This window comes from Heloderma suspectum, chromosome 2, assembly GCF_057233095.1.
Source record: "Heloderma suspectum isolate Gila_16-S chromosome 2, 16-S_ref, whole genome shotgun sequence".
NCBI classification, from domain to species: Eukaryota; Metazoa; Chordata; class Lepidosauria; order Squamata; family Helodermatidae; genus Heloderma; species Heloderma suspectum.
Genome location: NC_139459.1, coordinates 354762303 through 354774531, shown reverse-complemented (window position 1 = coordinate 354774531; position 12229 = coordinate 354762303).

Genomic DNA, 12229 nt, shown 5'->3' with positions numbered 1-12229 from the left:
CCAAAATATAGTATATAGTTTTTAGTTGGGGCGACTATGGAAACAAACAAAACTTCCAACCACGAGCCTTACACTCCTACCAAGACTAACCTGTCAAAGTACATGTCTGATCCAGTAAACACTGATAAATGAACCAAGTTACCCCAGGGATAACAGCGCCATCTTCTTTAAGAGACCATATCGACAAGAAGGCTTACGACCTCGATGTTGGATCAGGACCCCCAAATGGTGCAGCCGCTATTAATGGTTCGTTTGTTCAACGATTGAAGTCCTACGTGATCTGAGTTCAGACCGGAGAAATCCAGGTCGGTTTCTATCTATACTTCACTTTCTTTAGTACGAAAGGATCAAGAAAGTAGGACCAATCTCAAAAAGAAGTCCCTACAATGACTGAATAAAAATAAAGTCCCTGATATAACCAAACCCAAGACATAGGGTTAGTTAGGATGGCAAAGCCCAGCACATGCAAAAGACCTAAAATCTTTCTACAGAGGTTCAAATCCTCTTCCTAATAATGGCCCCCTTCTTAAATCTTGTGCTAAACCCAATCCTATACATTCTTCCAATATTAATCGCAGTAGCGTATCTGACTCTACTAGAACGGAAAATATTAGGCTACATACAACTTCGGAAAGGCCCAAACATTGTTGGACCACAAGGCTTACTCCAACCAATTGCTGATGGTGTAAAATTATTTATTAAAGAGCCCATCCGCCCATCTAACGCCTCTCCAATTCTCCTTATCATGATACCAGTACTAGCCCTATTTTTAGCCCTAATAATCTGAATTCCAGTACCCCTACCATTTCCACTTTCAGACCTTAACTTGGGCCTACTATTTATACTAGCAATCTCCAGTATAACTGTTTACTCAATTTTATGATCCAGCTGAGCGTCCAATTCTAAATACGCCTTAATAGGGGCAATTCGAGCAGTTGCACAAACAATCTCATACGAAGTGACGCTAGGAATTATTCTTCTATCAATTATTATCTTAACAGGCGGCTATACAATACAAACACTACTAATTACCCAGAAATCAACATGACTTATTATATCATCCTGACCTCTTATAATAATATGGTATATTTCAACCCTAGCAGAAACCAATCGAGCGCCTTTTGATCTCACAGAAGGAGAATCAGAACTAGTCTCTGGATTTAATGTAGAATACGCTGCCGGCCCATTCGCCCTATTCTTTCTAGCAGAATATACTAATATTTTACTTATAAATACACTTACATGTATTTTATTTATTAGCCCTAATTCATCCCAACCAGAAAATTTCACGATAATTATTATATTAAAAACAATACTATTAACCATAACATTCTTATGGGTACGAGCCTCATATCCACGATTTCGCTATGATCAACTAATACACCTCTTATGAAAACAGTTCTTACCAATCACCCTGGCATTATGTCTCTGACATATTTCATTTCCAATTTCACTGTCTGGACTACCTCCGATAACTACATAGGAGATATGCCTGAATTAAAGGGCTACTTTGATAGAGTAAAAAATAGGGATCATACCCCCTTATCTCCTAAAGAGACAGGATTTGAACCTATACCAAGAAACCCAAAATTTCATGTACTTCCTTTATACTACCCTATAATAAGATCAGCTAAATAAGCTTTCGGGCCCATACCCCGAAAATGTTGGCCCAAAACCTTCTCTTATTAATGAACCCCATAGTCACAATAATCTTATTCTCAAGTCTTACTACTGGAACCATTATTACCATATCCAGTCAACATTGACTTCTTGCCTGAATAGGACTGGAACTAAACACACTAGCTATTATCCCGATCATTTCAAAAAAACATCACCCACGAGCAACTGAAGCTGCAACCAAATATTTCCTAGTTCAAGCCGGTGCCTCAGCTTTAATTTTATTTTCTAGCATTATTAATGCACGATTCCTAGGACAGTGAGATATCCTACAACTATCAAACCCACTAGCTAAAACCTTACTTACAATTGAACTCATAATAAAACTAGGACTGGCCCCCCTCCACTTCTGATTCCCAGAGGTCCTTCAGGGATCATCACTTACAACAGCACTAATCTTAGCCACATGACAAAAACTTGCACCAATAACCCTCCTCTATATAACAGCACACCAAATTTCAACAACCATTCTATTAATTATAGGAACTTTTATCAACGATCGTAGGCGGACTGGGCGGACTAAATCAAACACAACTACGAAAAATAATAGCATTCTCCTCAATTGCCCACTTAGGCTGAATAACAACAATCATCACATTCTCTACAAACTTAGCAATACTTAACCTAACTATTTATATCCTTATTACAACCAGCATATTTATAATCTTTATCTCATCATCAACAAAAACAATTAAAGACATAGGAACAATATCAAACACTACACCACTACTAACCGCAATATTAATAATCATCCTTCTCTCAATAGGAGGCCTTCCACCACTATCAGGATTTCTACCAAAATGACTTATTTTACAAGAACTAACAACCCAAAACCTACTACTAGTGGCCACTATTATAGCTATAGCTACGCTCCTTAATTTATTCTTACATCTATGGCTAGCATATACAACAACCCTCACCCTCTCCCCTAATACAACAGGAGTGTTAAACAACTGACGATTCAAAACAAAATCAACAAGCCTCCTACTAACTACTACCTTTCCACTTTCCATTATAATATTACCTCTAGTACCTTCTATCTTACTTTAACAGAAATTTAGGATTACCATTAAACCAAGAGCCTTCAAAGCCCTAAACAAGAGTAGCACTCTTAATTTCTGCAAAGACCTACAAAATTCTAATCTATATCTTCTAAATGCAACTCAGACGCTTTAACTAAGCTAAAGCCTTACTAGACAGACGGGCCTTGATCCCATAAACAATTAATTAACAGCTCATCATCCAAACCAGCGGACTTCTACCTACTTCTCCCGTTTGGAGAGACGGGAGAAGTTCCGGGGATCTTATATCCCATTTTCAAGTTTGCAACTTGATGTAATTCTACTACAAAACTCTGATAAGAAAAGGAATTAAACCCCTGTTAACAGATCTACAGTCTGCCGCCTAAACTCTCAGCCATCTTACCTGTGACCATTACTCGTTGACTCTTCTCAACCAACCATAAAGATATCGGCACTCTCTATCGAGTCTTTGGCGCTTGATCAGGAATAGTGGGTACCGCCCTAAGTCTTCTAATTCGAGCTGAATTAAGTCAGCCCGGCACTCTTTTAGGAGACGACCAAATTTATAATGTTATCGTTACCGCACACGCATTTATTATATTTTTTTTTTATAGTCATACCCATAATAATCGGCGGATTTGGAAACTGATTAATCCCGTTAATAATCGGGGGGCCCGATATAGCCTTCCCTCGTATGAATAATATAAGCTTCTGACTTCTCCCCCCCTCTCTTCTTCTTCTTCTAGCCTCATCAGGCATTGAGGCCGGAGCCGGAACTGGTTGAACCGTTTACCCCCCACTTGCAGGAAATCTTGCCCACGCCGGAGCATCAGTAGATTTAACAATTTTTTCGCTCCACTTAGCAGGAGTATCATCAATTCTAGGCGCAATTAATTTTATTACAACCTGCCTTAATATAAAACCCCCTGCAATAACACAGTACCAAACCCCATTATTTGTCTGATCAGTCTTAATTACAGCAGTTCTCCTACTCCTTTCTCTTCCAGTACTAGCAGCAGGAATCACTATACTACTAACGGATCGAAACTTAAATACTTCTTTTTTTGACCCTGCAGGCGGGGGAGACCAAATTCTTTATCAACATCTATTTTGATTTTTTGGTCATCCAGAAGTATATATCCTCATCTTACCAGGATTTGGCATAATCTCTCATATCGTCACATATTATGCGGGGAAAAAAGAGCCATTTGGCTACATGGGCATAGTCTGAGCAATAATATCCATTGGCTTCTTAGGCTTTATTGTTTGAGCACACTACATATTTACGGTCGGCATAGACGTTGATACTCATGCTTATTTTACTTCAGCTACTATAATCATTGCAATTCCAACTGGAGTTAAAGTTTTTAGCTGACTAGCAACACTTCATGGGGGCATAATTAAATGAGATGCTTCAATATTATGAGCTCTAGGCTTTATCTTCCTATTTACTGTTGGGGGTTTAACCGGAATTGTATTAGCTAACTCTTCCCTAGATATTGCCCTTCACGATACCTACTACGTTGTAGCCCATTTTCACTACGTACTATCAATGGGCGCAGTATTTGCAATTATAGCAGGATTTGTCCACTGATTTCCGCTGTTTTCAGGCTATACTCTCCATCACACATGAACAAAAATCCACTTTGGAGTTATATTTGCAGGAGTCAACATAACATTTTTTCCACAACACTTTCTAGGACTAGCAGGAATACCTCGATGCTATTCAGATTATCCAGATGCATACACAATTTGAAATACAATTTCATCTATTGGCTCTCTAATCTCTCTCATCGGAGTTATTATAATAATATTCCTTATTTGAGAGGCATTTTCAACAAAACAAGAAATTCTTACCCAAGAATCAACAAGCATAAATCTTGAATGACTACATGGCTGTCCTCCCCCATATCACACTTATGAAGAACCAACATTTGTTCAAATCCAAGAAAGGGTGGAATTGAACCACCTTTTACTGGTTTCAAGCCAATCACATCACCACTATGCTTCTATCTTATTAAGGCCCTAGTAAATTTATTACATAGTTCTGTCAGTGCTAAATTATAGACTACATCTATGAGCCTTAATGGCATACCCAGCACAACTTGGCTTTCAAGATGCAACCTCACCAATTATAGAAGAATTACTCTACTTTCACGATCATACTCTAATAGTTGTCTTTTTAATTAGTGCACTAGTCTTCTACATCATCATCCTAATAATAACTACAAAACTCACGCATACAAATACAATAAATGCCCAGGCAATTGAAATAATCTGAACAATCCTTCCCGCTATCATTTTAATCACAATTGCACTGCCTTCCCTACGAATCCTTTATCTTATAGACGCGGTTAATAACCCATATCTTACTATTAAGACAATAGGCCATCAATGGTACTGAAGTTATGAGTACACAGATTATGAAAATATGGCATTTGACTCTTATATAATTCCAACACAAGACTTAAAAAAAGGATTTTTCCGCCTTCTTGATGTCGACCATCGCATAGTAGTTCCAATAGAATCCCCCATTCGAATACTTATCTCAGCAGAAGATGTCCTACACTCATGAGCAGTCCCGTCTCTAGGTATTAAAACAGACGCAATCCCAGGGCGACTAAACCAAACGACATTTATTACAATTCAACCAGGACTATTCTATGGCCAATGTTCAGAAATTTGCGGCTCAAATCACAGCTTTATACCCATTGTAATTGAATCAGTTCCACTTAAACAATTTGAAAACTGAACTGCCTCTATCCTAGCCTCATCGTTAAGAAGCTTCTATAGCATTAGCCTTTTAAGCTAAAGAAGGGAAATACAACCCCTTAACGAAATGCCACAATTAAACCCATCCCCATGATTCTATATTCTGCTATCAACCTGAATTTCTCTTCTTATCCCCCTTTTTATAAAAATTTTACATGTTTCCCATAATAATCCAGTAATACTCCGCACCTACAAGTATCAACCAAACTATTGAATTTGACCATGACATTAGATTTTTTTAGTCAATTTACAACCCCACAAATCCTGGGCATCCCACTAATTCTACTAGCTATAATTACCCCATTAATACTTATTTTTACAAAATCAACCCACTTAACTCACAGTCGAACTATAAATCTTCAATACTGATTAATATTAACCTTTACAAAACAACTAATACTATCAACTAATTACAAAGGACAAAAATGAAGTTCAATTCTTCTCTCGCTAATATCGTATCTACTGCTACTAAACCTTCTTGGACTCCTACCACACACATTTACACCAACAACCCAACTATCAATAAACATAGGACTTGCAACCCCACTGTGACTTGCAACTGTCCTACTAGGTATCCGAAATCAGCCCACAATAACACTAGGGCACCTACTACCAGAAGGAACACCAACATTTCTCATCCCAATTCTTATCATTATTGAAACAATTAGCCTTATCATTCAACCGCTAACACTAGGAATCCGATTAACCGCAAATTTAACAGCAGGACACCTACTTATTCAACTAACATCAACTGCCATTTTAATAATCATAAGTACTATACCAACAATTACTCTACTCACCTTTATAGTATTAATTCTTTTAACAGGGCTCGAACTAGCAGTTGCAATAATTCAAGCATATGTTTTTGTTCTTCTACTAAGTCTTTATTTACAAGAAAATGTATAATGACCCACCAAGCCCATGCTTACCATATAGTAGACCCAAGCCCATGACCACTAACCGGGGCAATTGCAGCATTGCTAATGACATCCGGACTAGCTATATGATTTCACTTTAATACTACAATCTTAATAATCCTGGGCCTGTTAATTCTCTTTCTTACAATATATCAATGATGACGAGATATTACCCGAGAAAGCACATTTCAAGGACATCACACCCTACCAGTACAAAAGGGCCTTCGATATGGGATAATCCTCTTCATTACATCAGAAGTTTTTTTCTTCCTCAGATTTTTCTGAGCCTTCTATCATTCAAGTCTGGCACCAACCCCAGAACTAGGAGGATGTTGACCACCAAGTGGTATTAAAACATTAAATCCATTTGAAGTACCCCTACTCAATACAGCAGTCCTTCTTGCCTCAGGAGTCACAGTAACCTGAACACACCACGCTATTATAGAAGGCCTTCGAAAAGAAGCTACCCAAGCCTTAACTTTAACTATCCTACTAGGATTCGACTTTACCGCACTTCAAATAATAGAATACTACGAGGCATCATTTACAATCTCAGATAGCGTTTATGGTGCCACCTTCTTTGTAATAACAGGCTTTCACGGACTACATGTCATTATTGGATCCCTATTCCTACTAACCTGTCTTATTCGACAGATGCTCTCACACTTTACAACCGCCCACCACTTCGGCTTTGAGGCTGCCGCATGATATTGACACTTTGTAGACGTCATCTGACTTCTTCTTTATATTTCAATCTACTGATGAGGCTCATATTTCTCTAGTATAATAATACAAGTGATTTCCACTTACTAAATCCTAATAAAGATTGGGGAGAAATAATGGTCCTACTTTCTACACTCATAATTATTCTTACAATCACAACTGCCTTAATCATCTTAAGCTTCTGAATACCACAAACTTATCCAGACCAAGAAAAACTCTCACCATATGAGTGCGGATTCGATCCTCTAGGCACAGCACGACTTCCATTCTCCTTACGATTTTTTTTAGTGGCCATTCTATTTCTCTTATTTGACCTAGAAATTGCTCTATTACTTCCTCTTCCATGAGCAATCAACCAACCATTGCCACTAAATACTCTTACTTGAGCTACTATAATCTTAAGTTTTCTGACTTTTGGTCTAATTTATGAATGATTACAGGGCGGACTAGAATGAGCAGAATTAGAGTCTAGTTTAATAAAAACAACTAATTTCGACTTAGTATATCTTGGGCACTTCCAAGGCCTCCAAATGACTTTAACCTACTTCACCCTAAACTTAGCCTTCATACTGAGCATCATAGGGCTCTCTTTACATCGAACTCACCTAATTTCAACTCTTCTATGCATTGAAGGAATGATACTATCCTTATTTATCCTCATATCAACACTATCAACAAGCCTTCAACTCTTATCCATAGCCTGCACCCCAATTATTCTTTTAACATTATCTGCATGCGAAGCCGGAACCGGACTGGCATTAAGAGTTGCAACTTCACGAACACATGGTAATGATCACCTTACCAGCCTCAACATTCTACAGTGCTAAAAATTTTATTCCCAACAATCATACTTATTCCAACAATATTACTATTAAATCAAAAATACCTCTTTCCTACTTGTACAATATTCTCTTTAATTATCGCCCTACTTAATCTACCACTACTCAAATACCCAATAGATCTTGAACAATACTCTGCCAACGGCTACTTAGCAGTTGATCCAATTTCTGCCCCACTTATTGCCTTATCTTGCTGACTACTACCCCTTATAATTATAGCTAGTCAAAACCACCTTAATCAAGAACCGCCTAGTCGCAAACAAACCTTCCTTATTATCCTCACAGTACTTCAAGTATCCCTATTGATATCTTTTATAGCCTCCAATCTTATTATATTCTACATTACATTTGAAACAACTCTTATCCCAACTCTAATTCTTATTACACGTTGAGGAAATCAAATGGAACGCTTAAACGCCAGCATTTACTTTCTATTCTACACACTTATAAGCTCACTTCCACTATTAATTGCCCTTCTACTTATTAACAACAAAATATCCTTAACTTTTTTACCTCACCTTCATCTAGTACAACAAGAACCTACAAACTCCTGAAGTTATACGCTACTATGATTAGGATGCCTTATGACATTTTTTGTAAAAATACCCCTTTACGGGCTACACTTATGGCTCCCAAAAGCCCATGTAGAAGCTCCAATTGCAGGGTCCATGGTTCTTGCTGCCATTCTTCTAAAACTAGGCGGCTATGGTATTATCCGAATCTCACTACTCCTTCCAATATCAATCTCCACTTTATACTGTCCATTTCTTATTCTTGCCCTATGGGGTATTCTAATAACAAGTTCTATCTGCCTACGACAAACAGACCTAAAAGCAATAATTGCCTACTCATCTGTCAGTCACATAAGCCTTGTTATTTCATCAACTCTAATCCAAACCCAATGAAGCCTCTCCGGAGCAACCCTACTCATAATCGCACATGGATTAACATCATCAATACTCTTCTGCCTAGCCAATACAAATTATGAACGAACAAAAAGCCAAACACTTCTAATCACCCAAGGCCTTCATCTAATCCTTCCAATAATAACTTTTTGATGACTAACTGCCTGCCTGACTAACATAGCACTTCCACCATCAATTAACCTAATAGGAGAGTTACTAATTATAGCCTCTCTAATAAACTGATCTCTTCCAACAATTATTATAACAGGACTAGGTACACTACTCACTGCATGCTACTCACTCTATATATTTACAACAACTCAACATGGAAAACCATCTTTACACACCACTCTAGATACAACACACACACGAGAACATCTTCTAATGTTTCTACATACAGCCCCCCTTATTCTACTAATTATAAAACCAGAACTTATAATAGCCTCATTCGCCTGTAAATATAGTTTAATATAAGACGTTAGACTGTGACTCTAAAAAGGACCTGACCTGTCTCCTGAGAAGCCTGAATGAGGGTCAAGAAGCAACAGTAAGAACCGGACATGGAACAACCGATTGGTTCAAAATTGGGAAAGGAGTACGACAAGGCTGCATAGTGTTGCCCTGCTTATTTAACTTATATGCAGAGTACAGTACATCATGAGAAACGCCAGGTTGGATGAATCACAGGTCGGAATTAAGATTGCCAGGAGAATCATCAACAACCTCAGATACGCAGACGATACCACCCTAATGGCAGAAAGCAAAGAGTATCTAAAGAGCCTCTTGTTGAGGGTGAAAGTGGAAGGTGCAAAAGCTAGTTTGAAAGTCAACATTAAAAAAACCAAGATCATGGCATCTGGCCCCATCACTTCCTGGCTTATAGGAGGGGAAGAAATGGAAGCAGTGACAGATTTTATTTTCTTGGGCTCCAAGATGCAGACAGTGTCTTTAGCCATGAAATTAAAAGACGCTTGCTCCTTGGGAGGAAAGCTATGGCAAACCTAGACAGCATAGTAAGAAGCAGAGACATCACCTTGCTGACAAAGGTCCATCTAATCAAAGCTATGGTTTTCCCAGTAGCAACGTATGGCTGTGAGAGCTGGACTATAAGGAAGGCTGAGCGCCGAGAATTGATGCTTTCGAACTGTGGTCCTGGAGAAGACTCTTACGAGTCCCCTGGACTGCAAAGAGGTCAAATCAGTCAATCCTAAAGGAAATCAACCCTGACTGCTCATTGGAAGGACAAATACTGAAGCTGAAGCTCAATATTTTGGCCACATAATGCGAAGAGAAAATTCACTGGAAAAGACCCTGATGCTGGGAAAGATTGAAGGCAAAAGGAGAAGGGGATGGCAGAGGATGAGATGGCTAGATAGCATCACTGATGCAATGAATATGAACTTGAGCACACTCTGGGAGAGAGCGGAGGACAGGAAGACCTGGCGTGCTATGGTTCATGGGGTCACGAAGAGTTGGACATGACTTAACAACTGAACAACAACAAAATTCACATTGTTTTCGTATGTATAATTATATTGTTCCAAGAACAATCTATTTTAAATAGACCACTAACACCCACTACATTCCTTGTGTGTTCATATCATTGTAACATTTTATTATTATTACATGACCTATTTACACTTGTGTACTTGCTCGCTTATTTCTAATTTTTGCGTGTGTGTGTGTGTGTGTGTGTGTGTGTATACACACACACACACACACACACACAGAAAGAAACCTACCTTCCTCTGGTTTGTGGTCTGAACTAGTGCTCTACATCCCCCTCCCTCTTACACACACACACACACACACACACACACACACTCACACATTTAACACCTTGAAGCAAATTTTGGCATCCCCACAAGTGGTTTGGAGAGAAAAGGGTAGGAAGAAAATGCCATGGGTTCTAAGATGTGCTTGCTTTCCTGTCTCATTTCTCCAAGCAATTAGGATGCCTCTTTCCAACTTTTCCTGGAAGTTGTTTGCTGCATATGGTACACAGCAGTGATTTGGGCTTATGCTAAAAGATCTCCCCCTCCCCAATGGCAACTTGAAATATTGTGCAAACTTTGCAAAGAGTAGGGATGGCAGAGAATTCTGCCACGGATTTCCAGTGATTCTTTAGAATCCGCCCCCCCCCCGGAATCCATGGCAGAACGGCCTCCTGCCCCCCCGCCCCCCAGTGGAATCCCCAGGGATGGAACTTACCTGGGGCGGATGCAGCGGATTCGGCGGCAGTGGAGGTTCCAGTGGCGGCGGCTCTGGCAGCTGGTCTCCTGGCCGGCCGCAGCCAGACTGCTGCTGCCGCCATTGGTATCCTTGCAGCTGTGACAGGCTACGAAAGTATTTACATAGCTTATCACGGCTAACCCACCCAAAAAAACAAAAAAAACCCCAGCAGACGCAAACGGCTGTGGCTACGGCGGCCGCCATTTGCATTCCCTATTTTTCACCATTCTAGCCTACGTTAGGGATGGATGAAAGGGACTTACCTCATCCCGCAGCCTGCTTCGCAGTGGGGGGGAGGCGCTTCGCTTCTCCCCCCAAAGTTCAGGCGAGGGGGGGGAGGCGCCCCGCCTCGCCCGGCCGAAATTCAGGCTGTGGGGGAGGCGCCCCATCCCTTGCCACCGAAATTCAGGCCGGGGAGGAGTGCCCCGTCTACCCGGCTGCGAAAAAAAAAGGAAAGTAAAAAAACAACAACACACACCCGTGATAGGCTACGTAACGATTTACGTAGCCTATCACAGCTAGATTTCCAAAGTCAGCCATGATAGGCTATGTAAATCGTCACGTAGCCTATCACGGGTGACTTTGAAAAAAAAAAAAAGCGCGTATGCAAATGGCGGCCCCCATAGGGAGCCGCCATTTGCATTCCTTATTTGGTAAAGATTACGTAGACTACGGCGAAAATAAGGGCAACGCGAATAAATGTTTACGTAGACTAGACGTGCCAAACAAAGGAACGCAAATGGCGGCGCCCCATGGGCGCCGCCATTTGCATATGCACTTTTTTTTTTTCAAAGTCACCCGTGATAGGCTACGTGACGATTTACGTAGCCTATCACATCTGACTTTGGAAATCTAGCCGTGATAGGCTACGTAAATCGGTACGTAACCTATCACAGGTGTGTGTTTTGTTTTGTTTTTACTTGCTTTTTTATTTTGCAATGGCGGCGGCGGCAGCTGGTCAGAAGACCGGCCGCCGCCCCCGCCCCTGCCAAAACGCCGCCGGGACCCGCCGCCGAAAGGGACATTTGCACGAGGTAAGTCCCATCCCGGCGGGGGGGTGGCGGAGAATTTCCCCACCAATTTTGGGGGACCAAATGCGTTGGCATTCGGCCTCCCGGAGATTCGTCGAGAGATTCTCCGCC